Below are 16,192 nucleotides of genomic sequence, written 5' to 3' on the forward strand. Positions count from 1 at the left end.
TAGTTTGAAGTCAAGTAGCGTGATGCCTCCAGCTTTGTTCTTTTTGCTTAGGATTGTGTTGGCTATGCAGGCTCTCTTTTGATTCTGTATGATGTTTAAAGTATTTTTTTTTCCAGTTCTGTGAAGAAGGTCAATGGTATCTTGATGGGGATAGCATTGAATCTATAAATTACTTTGGGCAGTATGGCCATTTTCACAATATTGATTCTTCCTAACCATGAGCATGGAATGTTTTTTCATCCGTTTGTGTCCTCTCTTATTTTCTTAAACAGTGGTCTGTAGTTCTCTGTGAAGAGATCTTTTACAATCTTTGTTACTTGTATTCCTAGGTATTTTATTCTCTTTGTAGCAATTGTAAATGGGAGTTCACTCATGATTTGACTCTCTGTTTGTTGTTGGTGTATAGGAATGCCTGTGATTTCTCCACATTAATTTGGTATCCTGAGACTTTGCTGAAGTTGCTTATCAGCTTAAGGAGGTTTTGGGCTGAGATGCTGGGGTCTTCTAAATATATGATCATGTCATCTGCTAATAGGGACAATTTGACTTCTCCTAATTGAATGCCCTTTATTTCTTTTTCTTGCCTGATTGCTCTGGCTAGAACTTTCAATAATATATTGAATAGGAGTGGTAAGAGAGGGCATCCTTGTCTAGTGACAGTTTTTAAAGGGAATGCTTCCAGTTTTTGCCCATTCAGTATAATATTGGCTGTGGGTTTGTCATAAATAGCTTTTATTATTTCAAGATACGTTCCATCAATACCTAGTTTATTAACAGTTATTAGCATAAAGTGCTGTTGAATTTTGTCAAAGGCCTTTTCTGCATCTTTTAAGGTAATGATATGGTTTTTGTCTTTGGTTTTGTTTATGTGGTGAATTATGTTTATAGATTTGCATATGTTGAACAAGCCCTGCATCCCTGGGATGAAGCCTGCTTGATCATGGTGGATAAGCTTTTTGATGTGCTGTTGAATGTGGTTTGCCAGTATTTTATTGAAGATATTTGCATCTATGTTCATCGTGGATATTGGCCTGTAGTTTTATTTTTTAGTTTTGTCTCTGCCAGGTTTTGGTATCAGGATGATGTTGGTCTCATAAAATGATTTGGGAAGGATTCCCTCTTTTTATATTGTTTGGAATAGTTTCAGAAGAAATGGTACCAACTCCTCTTTGTACATCTGGTAGAATTTGGCGTGAACCCATCTGGACCTGGACTTTTTTTTGGTTAGTAGGCTATTAATTGCTACCTGAACTTCAGCCCTTATTATTGGTCTATTCAAGGTTTCAACTTCTTCCTGGCTTAGTCTCGGCCGTGTGCAAGTGTCCAGGAATTTATCCATTTCTTCCGTGTTTACTGGTTTATGTGCATAGAGTTGTTTGTAGTGATCTCTGATGGTAGTTTGTATTTCCAATCAATTGGTGGTGATCTCCCTTTTACGTTTTTTACTGAATCTATTTGATCCTTCTCTCTTTTCTTTTTTATTAGTCTAGCTAGCAATCTGTCTATTTTGTTGATCTTATCAAGAAACCAGCTCCTGGATTTGTTAATTTTTTGAAAGGTGTTTTGCATCTCTATCTCTTTAAGTTCTACTCTGATCTTACTTATTTCTTGTCTTCTGCTAGCTTTTGAGTTTTTTTTGTTCTTGTTCCTCTAGTTCTTTCAATTTTGACAATAGGGTGTCGATTTTAGATCTTTGCTTCTTTCTCATGTGGACATGTATTGCTATATATTTCCCTCTAGAGACTGCTTTAAATGTGTCCCATAGATTCTGGTATGTTGTATCTTCATTCTTGTTGGTTTCAAAGAACATTTTTATTTCTGTCTTCATTTCATTTTTTATCCACTTGTCATTCAGGAGCAAGTTGTTTGGTTTCCATGTGATTGTACAGTTTTGAATGCTTTTCTTAATCCTGAGTTCTAATTTGATTTTACTGTGGTCTGATAGACTGTTTGTATGATTTCTGTTCTTTTGCATTTACTGAGGAGTGATTTACTTCCAATTATGTGGTTGATTTTAGAGTAAGTGCAATGTGGTGCTGAGAGGAATGTGTATATTGTGGATTTGTGTCACTTGGTCTAGATCTATATTCAAGTCCTGGATATCCTTGTTGACTTTCTTTCTCGTTGATCTGTCCAATATTGTCAGTTGAGTGTTAAATTCTCCCACTATTATTGTGCAGGAGTCTGTCTTTTTGTAGGTCGTTAGGAACTTGCTTTCTGTATCTGGGTGCTTCTGCATTGGGTGCATATATATTTAGGATAGTTAGCTCTTCTTGTTGCATTGATCCTTTTACCATTATGTAATGCCCTTCTTTGTCTCTTTTGATCTTTGTTGGTATAAAGTCCATTTTATCAGAGACTAGGATTGCTACCACTGCTTTTTTTTTTTTTTTTTTGCTCTCCATTTGCTTGGTAAATCTTCTTCCATCTCTTTATTCTGAGTCTATATGAGTCTTTGAATATCAGATGTGTCTCTTGAATACAGCACACTGATGAGTCTTGACTTTTTATCCAGTTTGCCAGTCTGTGTCTTTTGATTGGGGCATTTAGGCCGTTTACATTCAACATTAATATTGTTATGTTTGAATTTGATCCTGCCATTTTACTAATGGCTGGTCGTTTTGCCCATTAGTTGACACAGTTTCCTCATTACATCATTGTTCTTTACCATTTGGTACATTTTTGCAGTGGCTGGTACTGGTTGTTCCTTTCCATGTTTAGTACTTCGTTCAGGAGCTCTTGTAAGGCAAGTCTTGTAGTGATGGCATCTCTCAGCAATTGCTTGTCCATAAAGGATTTTATTTTTCCTTCACTTATGAAGCTTAGTTTGGCCAGATATGAAATTCTGGGTTGCAAGTTATTTTCTTTAAAGATGTTGAATATTGGTCCCCCTCCCTTCTAGCTTGTAGAGTTTCTGCCAAGAGATCTGCTGTGAGTCTGATGGTCTTTCCTTTGTAGTTTACTCGGCCTTTCTCTCTGCCTGCCCTTAGGATTTTTTCCTTCATTTCAACCCTGGTAATTCTGATGATTATGTGCCTTGAGGTTGCTCTTCTTGAGGAGTATCTTTGTGGTGTTCTCTGTATTTCCTGTATTTGAATGTTGACCTGCCTTGTTAGGTTGGGGAAGTTCTCTTTGATAATATCCTGAAGAGTGTTTTCCAGCTTGTAAACATTCTTTCCCTCACCTTCAGTTATGCTGATCAAGCATAGATTAGATCGTTTCACATAATCCCATATTTCTTGGAGGCTTTGTTCATTTCTTTTTACTTTTTTTCTCTTTTCTTTTCTCATTTTATTTCATTGATTTGATCTTCAGTCTCTGATATCCTTTCTTCTGCTTGATCAATTTGGCTGTTGAAACTTGTGTATGCCTCACGAAGTTCTCGTGCTGTGTTTTTCAGTTTATCAAGTCATTTATGTTCTTCTTTTAGCTGATTATTCTAGTTAGCATTTGTGTATCCTTTTTTCAAGGTTTTTGGTTTATTTGAATTGGGTTAGAACATGTTACTTTAGCTCAGGGAAGTTTGTTATTACCCACGTTCTGAAGTCTGCTTCTGTCAGTTCATCAAACTCATTCTCTGTCTTGTTTTGTTCCCTTGATGGTGAGGAGTTGTAATCCCTGAGAGAAGAGGCATTCTGGTCTTTGATGATTTCAACCGTTTTGTGCTGGTTTCTTCCCATCTGTGTGTATTTATCTCTCTTTGATCTTTGAAGTTGGTGATTTCGGAAGGAATTTCTGAACAGACATCCTTTCTGTTGAGGTTGGAGCTATATCTTTTTTGGCCTGTAGAGGGGCTGTTGGGTGCCTTGGATTCAGTCCAGCTGCTGGTTGGGTGGTCTTCCCCTGGATTTATGCAGGTGAGATTAGCCCCACCTTCCCAGTGGTGTCTCTCCTTCCTCGAGCTCAATCTTCCCTGTTAGAGTCAAACTGGTATATTCACTGTGAAGCTCTCTGTCACACAGGCTTCAGTTTGAGTTTTGTGGGGGTAGACATGCCAAGCTTTATGGCCTGTTTCCCAGCTTTTCACTCTGCCTCTTTCTGTGGGACGGGAAGTTAGTCCAAACTTCTGCCCAGGTCCATGCCACAACTTGCGGCACCAGACAGGAGCCATCACTCAGATTTGCATCAACAACCCATGGTGCCCCTCAGTCCAGCGGGGCTCTCCTGGACTGTGGGTTGCATGAGGGATGAGGAAAGCACAGAATCCAAATCAGAGCACTGAGGGGGTGAAGTCCCCAACCCTCCGAGCAAGCTACACGTTCTAGGTGGGGACGCACCTTGCCCTGTCTTGGTTCACCCTTTCTGGGTGGCTCTCATGCTGCTTGGGCTGGCCTTCCCTGGGCTAAATTTTTAGTGTCCTACCAGTCCCACTGAAATGAACCTGGCACTTTGCTTGGAATTGTGAAGTCCTCTAGCCTTCTGCGTCTTATTCACTAGGAGCTGCATTCCAGTGTTGCCTCCTCTCAGCCATCTTGGTGCTGATCTCTACAGGGTGATTTTTTAAAAGCATAAATAATAGCTAAGAATTACAGAAGAATTAAACTATAGGAATAAGCTCAAAGAAAGAAACAAAATCTGGCTGTTAGCAATAAATCATTTTTCCTGTATTGTTATGTGCTTCTTACATTGTATAGCATAATGTTTAAATGTAAAGTTGGGTAGGAATGGTACCTGAAAGTAGTTTTTATGATCACCTTCTTTTTATAGTTTATACTGATAGCTAACTACCTGCTCAAAAGTGAGATGATTGCCTTTCTAAGCAGAAAAAGAGCAGAAGGAAATCATAACTAAGGTAGCTTCAGAAGAGGGTGAACAACTTGTCCCAATTTGTCTAGGACTTTCTGGTTTTAGCATAGAAAGTCCCACATTCTTGAAAACCCCCAATTCTCAAGCAAACTGAGGCAGTAAGTGACTGTGTTACAGTGTCACTGCATTTGGTATATATGCCAATAACATATATAGGCATACCTTAGAGATATTGCAGGTGTGGTTTTGACCACCACAATAAAAGGAATATCACAATAAAGTCACTCACACTGATTTGTTGGCTTTCTGGTGCATATAAAAGTTGTGTTCTTACTATAGTATAATCTGTTAAAAATGTATGATAGCATTATGTCTAAAAATAATGTACATAATTAAAAATCCTTTATTTTAAAAAATGCTAATAATCATCTGAGCTTTCTGTGAGTCATAATGTTTTTGTTAGTGGAGTGTCTTCCCTCAGAATTTGATGGCTGCTGATTGATCAAGTTGGTGGTGGCTGTGGCAATTAAATAAAGAAAGACAAAAATGAAGTTTGACATATTGATTGACTCTTCCTTTCACAAAAGATTTCTCCATAGCATTTGATGCTGTTTGGTAGCATTTAACCCACAGTAGAACTTTCAAATTTGTAGTTAATCCTCTCAAACCCTGTTACTGCTTTATCAACTCTGTTTATGTAATGTTTAAATCTTTTCTTGTTATTTCAACAATGTTAACAGCATCTTCACCAAGAGTAGATTTCATCTCAAGAAACTACTTTCTTTGCTCATCCCTAAGAAGCACCTCCTAACTTGTGAAAGTTTTATCAAGAGATTGCAGCAATTCAGTCACATCTTCAGGCTCCATCTTTAATTCTGCTTTCCTTGCTCTTTCTACCACATCTGCATGTACATCCTTCATTGAAATCTTGAACCCCTCAAAGTCAACCATGAGGGGTAGAATCAACTTCTTTCAAAATACTGTTAATGTTGATATTTTGACATCCTTCCATGAATCATGAATGTTATGAACAGCATCAAGAATAGTGAATTCTTTCCAGAAGGTTTTCAGTTTACTTTGCCCAAATCTATCAGAGGAATCACTATCTATGGGAAGCTATAGCCTTACAAAATGCATTTCTTAAATAATAAGAATACGGAGTCAAAATTACTTCTTGATCCACGGTCTGCAGAATGAATGTGTGTTAACAGGCGTGAAAACATTATTAATCTACTTATACATCTCCATCAGAACTCTTAGATGACCAAGTGTGTTGATGAGCAGTTACAATAGGAAAATAAGCTTTTTTTTTTTTCTGGGCAGTAGGTCTCAACAGTAGGCTTAAAATATGTAGTATATCATGCTGTAAAGATTGGCTGTCATTCAGGCTTCTTTATTCCATTTATAGAACACAAGCAGAGTAGATATACCATTATCCCTTGGATCCTAGTATTTTTGGAATGAGAAATAAATATTGGCTTCAACTTAAAGTCACCAGCTGCATTAGCCCCTAACTTCTGAGTCAGCCTTCTCTTTTTTGGTCAATTTTTTTTATTTCAATACTTTTTGAAGTACAGGTTGTTTTTGATTAAATTGACTAGTTCTTTAATAGTGATTTCTGAGATTTTGATACACCCATTACCTGAGTAGTGTACACTGTACCCAATATATAGTCTTTTATCCCTCACTCCTCTCCCACCAACCTTCCCTGTTAAGCCCCCATAGTCTATTATATTATTCTTATGCCTTTGCTTCCTCATAGCATGGCTCCTACTTTCTCCATATCAGAAATACAGCTGTTTGACTTTCATATTGTTCTTATGTTCACTGGAGCAGCACTTTTAATTTTCTTCAGTAACTTTTCCTTTGCATTTACAAGTTGACTAACTTTGGCACAGGAGGATTAGCTTTTGGCGTTTGTCAGCTTTTGGCGTGCCTTCCTCACTAAGCTTAATCATTTCTAGCTTTTGAGTTCATGTGAGAGATGTGTGACTCTTCCTTTCTCTAAGGTTATTAATTGACCTTATTTCAATATTGTTGTGTCTCAGGGAATAGGTAGGCCCAAAAAGATGGACAGAGACAAGGGAATGACCAGTCAGTGGAGCAGTCAGAACACACACACATTTACTGATTACGTTTATATCTTGTTTTGGCATGATTTGTGGTGCCTCAAAACAGTTCTAATAGTAACATGGAAGATCAGTGATCACAGATCACCATAACAGATGTAATAATACTGAAAAAGTTTGAAGTATTACAGGAATTGCCAATATGTACATAGAGATACAAAATGAGCATATGCTATTGGAAATATGAACTTAATTGACACAAGGCTGCCACAAACCTTCAGTTTGTGAAAAATACTATTTGTGAAGCATAATTAAAGTGCAATACAATTAAGTAGTGAAAGTAGGGCTTTAATATGGACTTGCTTTTCCTTTATGGTGCAGCCTTGAGGTTATGCTTTAAGAAAAGTGTTCTGCAGAAATCTAAATATAAACCTAGATAAGTTAGGAACCTGTTATTCACATTATAAAATTATACTTACTTCACAAACCAGTTTTCTTAACTTGCATCATTTCTTTAAATTATAGTTTCCTTGGCATATTTTGTTTATTGGTCATTAGTCACTCAGTGGGGAGCCTGGGGAACAACTGCCAAATGCCGATCAATCAGAAATGAAGATGAAAAAAATGATCAAATAATAAAATAAATCTCTGGGAAAGTACAACTAAATATATTTTCTCTTCCATAAATACATGTATCCTAGAAGTGGATTGATTTGGGCTGGAAAGATATTCTTCCTTGGCAGTTACGAGATGTATTTTAGAAGTTCTGCATTAGAAGGAACCTTGTCGAATGTCATTAAGAGAATCACTGAACTGAACTGAAAACTGGAGACAAGATTGTTACTTTTGAAATGAGGAGGCCAGGTAAATAGGTTATGCTAAATTCCATGGATAAAGAGATGCTGCTGAAACCCCACTCAAAGTGTTGTAACAGTTATTTTTATCCCTATCAGGATCGTCACACTTGAAGATTTCTTGTCCCTTTTCCCCTTTAATTACTTCTATTTCAGATATTATACATAGAATATCCAAGTACTACTGAAGGGGCACAGTAACTAGAACCATAGATGGATTTAGCATCACAAAACAGTAGTAAGGGATTAGTGAAGATGTGATAGAGTCCGTAACAAGCATATTTTGAGTAAACAAAAATTAGGTTTCTGAAGAGGATTCCATCGAATGAGAAAATATTATGAAGAGATTAAAATGATGTGAAGCAAAATGGAAAAATAAGCTTCTGCTTTAATACGCCCCATGATTAGATAACAAGATATGTAATAGATAACAAGATATGTATATGTGATTTCACAGGACCCAACCATTAAGACATTAAACTGATTCGGGAAAGTATTGCTTACTAAATACTCCATTTAAAGTAGTTTTCAGCTTCACTTTTTTAAGCTTCACCAGTCTCTTGTTTTGTATTGTGTCATTGCTTTTCAATTATAAGCATATGGTTTTTATCATTATATTTATCTTAAGCACACCTCTTTCCTTTTTTATAGACTTCACATTTTGAGTGCTCTACTCTTATAACATACTTGAGTAATTTTCTTTCATAATAATAACTGCAGTAACAATAACAATAGCATCTGCCATTTGTGAGTTTCTTTTTTCCTAGGGGGTTTGCCAAGTGCTCTGTATGATTTATTCTCATTTAATCTCCGAGCATCCTAATGAGAAAACTGAGGTTTAGAGACATTATGTGATTTATTCAAGGTCAAACAGAACTAAATGGTAGAGCCAGAATTTTAATACCAGGGTCTACTTGACCAGAATCTTTGCTCTTAACCATTGCATAGCACCTGCTACTACTGCAGGTTTTTAAGGCTATAACATCCTTGGCTGTATGGGAGTCATAATCCTGAGACTATGAGATCACCCATCTTTGCCAGGTAGGCTGTCCAAGAGACTTCAGGCCTTGTTGTCTGATAACTAGGCAGTAGCTGTTAGGTTCCTTTATCTTCTTATATGTGACTCTTTAATTCCTGATTATTCCCAGAAGATTTTTGGAAGAGTAGTTAGCTATTGTTTTATATCACAAGGTTAGGTCAAGAATGAGAACTAGTCAAAGATTAAATGACTTCTCTGGGTATTAAGCAAACTCCTCTGGGCTAAGCTCTGCAAGAGAAAGAAAAACAAGCCAGTTGGGGTAATTGCCCTCACCCTGGGGTTTCTGTCTTATGCATTTCAGAGCTAGAGATCTTTCTTGATTCTCTCTGTCCTCCTGCAATGGTTTGTTTCTCTACTGCTAATTTTTGCCCTAGCAAAACTGTGCTATCCAGTTTATGTTAGGGTACTTTGGGAATATCCCTAGAAGGCTACTGTATAAACCTACATGTAGTAAACTGAGGTCTATGTTTCTGTAATGGATGGAAAGAAAAGCAACAAAACAACTCATTATGTTAAATCTGATTTTTATTCTTCTCCTTTTTTTTATTTTTTTAAAAAAGCAAACAGCATGATATTTTGGCAGACTTTTTGACAGCGCCCACATTTGATTTGATGAGATGTGTGCTCCTATTTGAGTTATGTCCAAAAGAGGGCAAACAGATGGAAGGCTTTTACAAAAGGAAAAAAAAAAAAATCCTGGTTAGTGTGAGCCTAGAATCCCTAATTTGCTTTTAATTTTTTTCTCTTAAAAAGCAATAAATAGGTCTTAACAGATGGACTAACATTTGAGTTAAAAGCATCCTTTGAGAAACTACAAGCAATGAATGCCTTATACAGATGTGGAGAATTCAAATGCATGTAAATCATAGCAAACCACATAAAGTGAGGCTAGAGAAACATAAACTTTCTGAGAAAGGAGGTTTAGGAAAACATATGCTCAGACCTATAAAACAATCTTCGGTGATCTTCCAGCATAGATTTTCTTTTTCTTTTCTTTTTTGAGACAGGCTCTCACTCTGTCACCTGGGGTGCAGTGGCGTGATCTCAGCTTATTGAAGCCTCAACATTCTGGGTTCAAGTGATCCTCCCACCTAAGCTTCTTGAGTGGATGGGATTACAGGTTCATGCCACTCACACCCAGCTATTTTTTTTAAATTACGATTTTTTTAGAAACTGGATTTCACCATGTTGCTCATACTGGTCTCAAACTCCTGAGCTCAAGAGATCTGCCCTCCTCAGCCTGCCAAAGTTTGGAATTATAGGCATGGGCCTCTGTGGCCCAACATAGATTTTCAAACTGTGATTCATGACCCACTGATAGGTCATGAAATCAGGTTAATCAGTTGTGATTGGAATTGAAAAAAAAAAGGTGATAGTGGTGATGGTGGGGCAAGGAATAGGATCTGTTCAGAGTGTACCACTCTGAATAAAAATCAGTGCTGTTTCATGAAGGTTTGTTTCTATTACATATTGTATCCTGGGTCATGATGCAGTTTTTACTATAGGTCATGTTTAAAATATATATATTCTAGAAGATGCTGATCTAGCAGATGATAAATGCAAATATATTGGAACATGACTCCATTTATAAGCTCCCTTTTTCTGCTTCTCTCCACATCTAGTCAATTAGCTATCTGCCCAAAATATGGGATATGTTGTATTCATCTACTTCCATCTACTTCCTTCCATTTCCACTACTTTTGCCCTTATCGAAGCCACTAACATGCCTCATTTTAGGCTATAGAATAGTCTCCTAACTGGGATTTCCCGCTCTGGGTTCCCCTCCCACAGAAGTGTGGGGGCTATCTTCTTTCTCTCTCCCTGTCTAATAAATTGCTCTTCCTAACTATTCTCCTGGCTATCATTTGGGCTCCCAGCAATCCATTCTCCATGTGGCAGCTACAGGAATCTTTTAAAAACATAAATAAAATAACTCTTGCACCTAAACCCCTGCACTGGTTTTCTTTTGAATTTAGAATAAAATCTAAACCTCTTAGCATGCTAAAACCTACATAAACTGGTCCCTGTCTATCTCTCCAGCATTATATTCTGCTGTTCTTCCACAGGCTCTGACTTGGCTGACCCTCAGGGTCTTGTATCTGCTCTTCTCTTTCCCTGGAAAGTGCTCTACCCAGATCTTAGCAAAGCTCACTTCTTTCCCCACACAAGAATCTCCTGAACTGTGTAGATAAAAGTGTATTCTCAGACCCATCCTCCTCGTGACGCTGAATACTCTCACATTCCCTGTACCAGTTGCCTCATATTTACTTTATTTGTAGAATATCACTGTCTGAAAGTATCTTACTTGTTTACTTGTTTATTGTCTGTTTCCTTCTGTAAACACTGAAGCATTGGGACCTTGTCTGTGTTGTCCTAGGCTGTATCACCTGCCTTTAGAACAGGGCCAGCCTGGCAGTAGAATGCACTAAAAAATATGTGGGAATGAATGAATGAATTTGCTTTAGGATATTCCAAAGGCCCAGATTATTTTTTTCAAAGTTTTATTTTTAATTGACAAATAATAATCATATGTATTTATGGGGTACAATGTGATATATATATATATATATATATATATATATATATATATACACACACTGTGGAATGATTATATCAAACTAATGAACATATCTATCACCTTACATACTTAACATTTTTGTGGTGAGAACATTGAAAATCTACTCTTTTAGCAATTTAAAAATACACAATACATTATTATTATTACTAACCATGTTCACCATGCTAAGCAATAGATTTTGAAAACCTTCCCTACCGTCTAACTGAAACTTTGTACTCTTTGATCAATATCTCCCATTCCCCACTCCATACCACCTGGTAATCACCATTTTACTCTCTACTTCTATGGATTTGACTTTTTTGGATTTCACAGAGACATGAGAGCAAGTAGTATTTCTGCACATCTTTCACTGAACATAATGCCTCCAGGTTCATCCATGTTGTGGCAAATTACAGAATTTCCTTCTTTTTTAAAAGATATACTATTCCATTGTATACACACACACACACACACACACACACACACATATATATCACATTTTCTTTGTCTATTCATCTGTTGATGGACAATTAGGTTGACTTCATATTTTGCCAAAGGTCCACATTCTAAGGGTGCCAAACATAGACAAACTATGAACAAAATGAAGCTGGAACTTTTTCCTTATCCTACCAGTTGGATGTGGCATTTTGAAGCAAAGGGTCCCATTTGGACTCTAGACTAGAGCTCCCCTTGGTGTGGCTTCCTTGGTTACTGCTGTATTTGCCTCTCTTTCCCCTCAAGACTTGTTGCCATGACCCCAATAGACCTGAAGTGCTGGTAATGTGGTGTCAGGAAACCAGAGTTCTGTAATCTCTCTGAATCTTGATTCTTTTATCTGTAAAATAAAGATAAGAATAAATTTACCTACTAGAGATGTTTTGAGGACTAAATAAGAAAGTGAGCATGAACATAAATATTTGCTATTGTGATTACTAGTCTATTCAGGTATTTTAAAGGAACCAGAAGTGATCATGGAATGCTTTTTGCTAATTCCAAACACTGGGAAATGCCTCTATCCTCCAAACTGCTCATCAGAAGTTGGTGCATCATCCTTAAGGACTCATTTCCTTTTATCCCACATTCAATCACCTACCAGTTTCTATCAATACTTCTTCTTCTTTATAAACTCCTTTATAATTTGAGGTCTGGCATGAGGCCCAAGAATTTGATTAGATAAACTGACATGCCTGGAGCAGAGAGATATTTTTAAAATATTAGTTTTCTTTCTTTTCCTGAGGAAAATTCATCTCATCCTTTCCCCCAAGATATTCCTGCTATTTGGTGCCACACAAGGCTCTTCTGTGCTGTGTAGATCAGGGTGCTTTCTTGGGCTTGTCAACCCTCAGTTGTTACCACCCTTTTGCATGGATGCAAAATGAAAGGGTAAATCCTCCTACAGCCCCCCTCCCCCACCTCACATTCCTCGTGTGATTTAAATAGTTGCTGAAATCTCACATGATTCAACTTAGATATCTCAGTAGTTTACTTTACTTCTAACTTCTAACTTGTTGAAGTAATCACATGCTTTCACCAAACCAGTCATGCATGCCTACAGTCCTCCTTCATGCTCTTATCAGGAAAGGCACTTATATTTTGGCTGGCCTTGTGCTTTTGCTAGTAATAAGCCACCTTCATTTATTATGATTTTTTAATACACTTAATTTCCTCAATCTTTCTTCCCTTCTCATCTTATTTGTCAGCTGGAATACTGTAATGGCCACTAAGTGGTTTTCTTGACTTTCATCTCACACCGCTCCAATCTAACTTGTCGTTATTCTTATTATCTTACCCTCCCAGGACCATCCCCAAAATGTCATAGTGACAATTAGACAGTCTGGGAAACAAATTAAAGCTAGAGTGATAGAACCGGTGAGGCATGGCTCCTACCTTTCTTATCTATCTCAAAAGAGCTACCTACCTAAGTGTGCTAACTATAGACCAAATAAGAGGGTAGTTCTTCAGCAGACCAATTCCAGGTCTGAGTGTGTACTAAATTGCTGCTTAGCCTGGGCACTCATATCTTGTCTCTGAGTGCGTACATCTGAAACAATAACAATAGTAATGTCTAAAGTTTCTTTTGAATTTACTATGTGCCAGGCACTGTTCTAGTGCTTTGCATAGACCTACTCATCATTTCAAATGCCCTTTGAGGTAAATACTACTATCGTCTGCATTTTAGAGATGAGAAAAATGAAGCAGAGAGAGGTTAAGGAACTAGTCCAAAGGCATTCTTTGGTTAGAACCATGGTCCCAGAACTAGAAAGTGTTGGGACTATGGTTCAAATTCAGGCAGTGGCTCCAATGTCTGCAGTTGGATCCTGTAAAAAGGAGTTGAATTAGATGAGCTTCTGGGGTCTCTCTACCTCTAAAAATATCATAAGTTCATGTGCCAGAGAAGGCTGCTGGTTTCCCCCAACAAACAAGGGTTAGGAACAGTGCTATGCTAAGGTGTGACACTGCAGCCAGTACAGTTCATCCTCAGCCAGGGAACATTGTCTAAATATAGAACCTCCCTTAATGTTGGAAGGTCTGACTAAACTGGGTTAGTTGCTGGGTGAGGTGCTAGAGGCAGCGCAAGTGGAAAGGTGTGCCAGCTGCGCAGTAGTGCTGCATAACAATGTAGGGCAAGATTCCTCCCTGAGCTCTACCCTGCTTGCATCACTGCTTTCATTGCACGTCCTTTAGCGGGATTATATAATGCCGATTAAGGTAGATTACTTTATGAATCAGTTTGCCTCTCAGGGAAATCAGGGCATTCTGCCAAACTCTTTTTCACCAAAATGATAATTCCATGCCTTTAGGCTGATTTTCTTTTTACTTGTCAGTTGCAAGGGAAACTCTGGCTTATGTCTGTTCCATGCACAGCTGGACTGTCTTTGGACCTCCATATTTTCCAACAATGTGAACTTCTGCTGGCTTATTCTTTGGTATATGTTTTAGACATTTGAGATGCGGTTGTGAGTTGAATTGTGTCCCTCCAAAAGAGATATTTAAGTCGTAAACCCCGGTACTTGTGAAAATGACCTTAATTTGCAAATAGGGTCTTTGAAGATGTAATCAAGCTATAATGAAGTCATACTGGAGTAGAGTGGGCCCTAATATAATAGCTCGTTTCCTGAAAGAGAGGTAATTTACACACAAACATGCAGACACACGAAGAACGCCATGTGATGATGGAGGTGGATATTAGAGTGGTTCATGTATAAGCAAAGGAATGCGAAGGACTGTGGGCAAATACCAGAAGCTAGAAGTAAGCAAAAAACCATTCTTCCCTAGAACTTTCAGAGGGAGCATGGTCCTGCTGACACCTTGATATCAGACTGAGAGAAAAAATTGCTATGTTTTTATGCCACCCAATTTATGGTACTTAGTTATGGCAGCCCTGTGAAACAAATGCAAATTCTTCTCTGGATCTTTTGCCAACAATGTTAAAAGGACTTCATAAGCATAATTTTATTAATTCATAAGACATAAATTGAACTATTTAAAGGGTATGTACCATGGAAATAGGGCTAGGATGCTGGCCTAAAGACCTCAGATGCAGCTCTGCCTCTGCTGCTTCCTAGCTCTATGACTCGGGGACAAATCATTCATCCTTCCTGAGTTGTTTTTTTTTTTTTAAATAAAAAAATGAGACGATTCAAAAAATATTGCCTTGTTTGCAGCATAAGGTTGTTATAAGAATCGGTAGTAATTTACATATATGAAGCACTTGAATGTTTACAAATCACATTCAGGTAAAATCACTATCTTATTTGTTCTTCCCAAAAACCCTACAAGGTGGATAGTTTTCTTGATCAAATGTTGCTGATCAATGCAAAATTTAGAGAAGATGTTTGTTTGCCAGAGACAACACAGCTGGTAAATATTAGAGACAAGACTTCTCTGTTTTCCACTTAACTTACTCCACTGTATAGTGCTTAAGAAAACACTTGGGGCCGGGCGCGGTGGCTCAAGCCTGTAATCCCAGCACTTTGGGAGGCCGAGGTGGGTGGATCACGAGGTCAAGACATCGAGACCATCCTGGTCAACATGGTGAAACCCCATCTCTACTAAAAATACAAAAAATACAAAAAATTAGCTGGGCATGGTGGCACGTGCCTGTAATCCCAGCTACTCAGGAGGCTGAGGCAGGAGAATTGCCTGCACCCAGGAGGCGGAGGTTGCGGTGAGCCGAGATCGCGCCATTGCACTCTAGCCTGGGTAACAAGAGTGAAACTCCATCTCAAAAAAAAAAAAAAAAAAAATTAGAAAACACTTGGTCCATTGTAAATGTTCAGTATGTATTTGTTGAATGAATAGAGGGATGAATGAATCTTTGTTTTCTGTTACTTAAGCATGTAAATCTTTTAGATCACTTCAGCTGAAAGATTAATGTATTCAGTATACAATTCCAATTATTTATGTACACAAAAATATTTATTGAATACTTGCCAGGGGCTAATCATGGGTCTAGGTGTAGACTTACAGCAGTGACAAAACAGACCAAGTCCCTGTTCAGGCAGAGCTTACATTCTAGTGGGAGAAATAGATAGTAAATAAACAAACTTCTATCTTGACATGGAATTGCCAAGGAGAAAATTAAGCAGAATAGTAGGGATGGGATTTATAGGGTGGGGGAGGGGAAGAAGGATGTTATAGTGTAGTCAGGAAAGGCCTCTGTGAAAAGGTGACTTTTGAGTAGAGCTATGAAGGAAGTGATGGGTATCTAGGGGAAGATTATTTCAGGCGAAGGAAATAGCAAATAAAAAATGTGAAAGTTTTTTTTGAGACTTTCAAAAAACAGCAAGGAAGCCAGTGGAGAAGAGAGGTGGATTGGAGGTCAGAAAGTTAAGGAGGCCCAACCACATGGACCCTTTAGACCAATGGCAACAGGACTTTTGTTTTTTACTATAAGTTGGGAAGCCATTGGAGGGTTTTACACAGA

This window comes from Saimiri boliviensis, chromosome 2 (assembly GCF_048565385.1).
Source record: "Saimiri boliviensis isolate mSaiBol1 chromosome 2, mSaiBol1.pri, whole genome shotgun sequence".
Lineage (NCBI taxonomy): Eukaryota > Metazoa > Chordata > Mammalia > Primates > Cebidae > Saimiri > Saimiri boliviensis.